Here is a 2,216-nt window from a genome sequence, read left to right on the forward strand (position 1 = left end):
AAGAGATTGGTATGTGTAAGTTCCTTTTTTTGTTGTTCTTTTTAATGTTTCCAACTGGATATTGAGTAGACCAGAGGTCTCATGTCAGCATTGGATTCTGAATCAATAGAGTGAGTTGTCTGAATCCTAAGAACTGTGCTGCTCTGGATCAGACACTGCTCTGGGAATGGTGTCTGGCGGAGCTGATGTCAGCAGAGGTGGCTTTCTCCTGTCCAATGTGTAGAATCTATTTTAGGCAGAGGATACCTAAGCAGGATCAGCCCTGAGTAGTACTTGGATGGGAGACCCCCCAAGGAATACCAGGTGCTGTAGGCTATATTTCAGAGGAAGGAAGGGGCAAAGCCACCTCTGAGCCTTCCTTGCCTAAGAAACTGCTATGAAATTCATGGGATCGCTATGTCAACAGATGATTTAAAAGCATGTGCACGCACACACATATTAATGCACAGAGGATGGGAAATAAACCAGATGAACTTAATCTCTTAACAATGGAAGGTAAATATGGCTATAATATTGCAGGGGCTTAATATACTAAAGGCATCAGATCACAGCATAGAGTCGGACTGGGCCATCCAGTCCAACCCCTTGCCATGCAGGAACTCTGCAGGGTCAAGCCTGGTTAGTACTTACATGGGAAACCCCCAGCAAATACCAGGCACTGTAAGCTATAATTCAGAGGAAGGACCTGGCAAAAACACCTCTGAGCATTCCTTGCCTAAGAAAATCAGGAAACTTGAAGACACTTATGCATATGCATATGCCTTGGGTAGCTCCTTTAAAGTTCATGCTTAATTCCAACTCTCAGAATCCCCTAGCCAGCATTGGCTGCTGTGTGAGAAATTTTGGGAACTCCAGTACAAAGTAATGTTTCCAACTTGAGATTCCTCTTTAGTTTTCATGTGAACCCATCTTTTCCTTCAAAAGGAACTTTTAAAAAGTTCCACCAAAAGTTGTATTTTTTTAGATGATACACTGCTGCCATCTAGTGGTCACTCCATGGTTAGGACAGTAGAAGGGCTTATTTTCAGCGACAAGATGATGATGATGATGATGATGATGATGATGATGATGATGATGATGATGATGATGATGATAGGGCTAAGTTACATTAAAAAATCCAATATGAGTGAGAATGAATCTATTGGTCTTGCAGGTAACATTTTTAGTTACTTTTAAAAGTTTAAGGACATCCTAGAGACAGACCAGCAGAGTGTAGTGGTCTGAGCATTGGACTATGACTCTGGAGACCAGGGTTCGATTCCCTGTTCAGCCATGAAAACCTATTGGGTGATCTTGAGCAAGTCACACTCTCTCAGCCTCAGGGGAAGGCAATGGCAACCCAGCCCCCTGAACAAATCTTGCCGAGAAAATCCCATGCCATAAGTCGGCAATGACTTGAAGGCACACAAGAACATAATGATGGACCTTGACTTGCGTAAATAGGAAGGGGAGGGAATTTGATTCTCTGCCTCAAGTACCAAAATACCTTGGGCTAGCCTCAAATAAGGACCTCCAAACTGTTCTCTTCTTATAAGGCACGGTTTCCAGACCTTTCATCTTTTTAGTCACCTTCCTCTGGACATGCTCCACCTTGTCAATATCCCTCTTGAATTATGATGCCCAGAACTGGGTGCACTATTCCAGGTAAGGTCTGACCAAAGTAGAATAGAATGGGACTATTACTTCCCTCGATCTAGATAGTTATTTCTGGAATCCGCTGCCTCAACCAAGAGTACAAATCTGGGTCTCACTTTTAGATCTGATTGGAATGAATGGCAAAAGAAAGCCGTCGTTTCCAGGATGCTAGCTGTGTTGACACTTGCAGTTGAAGCACCCAGGCTCAAATTCATGGTTGCATAACCTAAAGTTTCCCATTCATAACTGATCTGTATTCATGGTCTCTGGTGTAGGGAATATGTAGGAATCATTGTTACGAGTACATAGCCTACTAATTACACATCTGCAAGTGATTCATATTTGCAATCCTACTTATTCACGATCATGGTAATAGTGAAGGGAATGCATAGGGATCATAAAAATCCCTTAATCCTACTTTATGAGGTAGCAGCTGCTGCGAGCAATGGAGGTCTGTTGTCTTCCCGACTGGGGTGCAGCAGATTGACCTTTCCACCCCACTCCTGCCAGCGATGTCCAGTCTGAGGAAGAATTGCAATAAGGATGGAATAATAGAATTGGAAGTGATCCCAAGGACCATT

This window comes from Sceloporus occidentalis, unplaced genomic scaffold (assembly GCF_023333645.1).
Source record: "Sceloporus occidentalis isolate IW3139 unplaced genomic scaffold, rSceOcc1.0.p SCAF_8, whole genome shotgun sequence".
Classification (NCBI taxonomy): domain Eukaryota; kingdom Metazoa; phylum Chordata; class Lepidosauria; order Squamata; family Phrynosomatidae; genus Sceloporus; species Sceloporus occidentalis.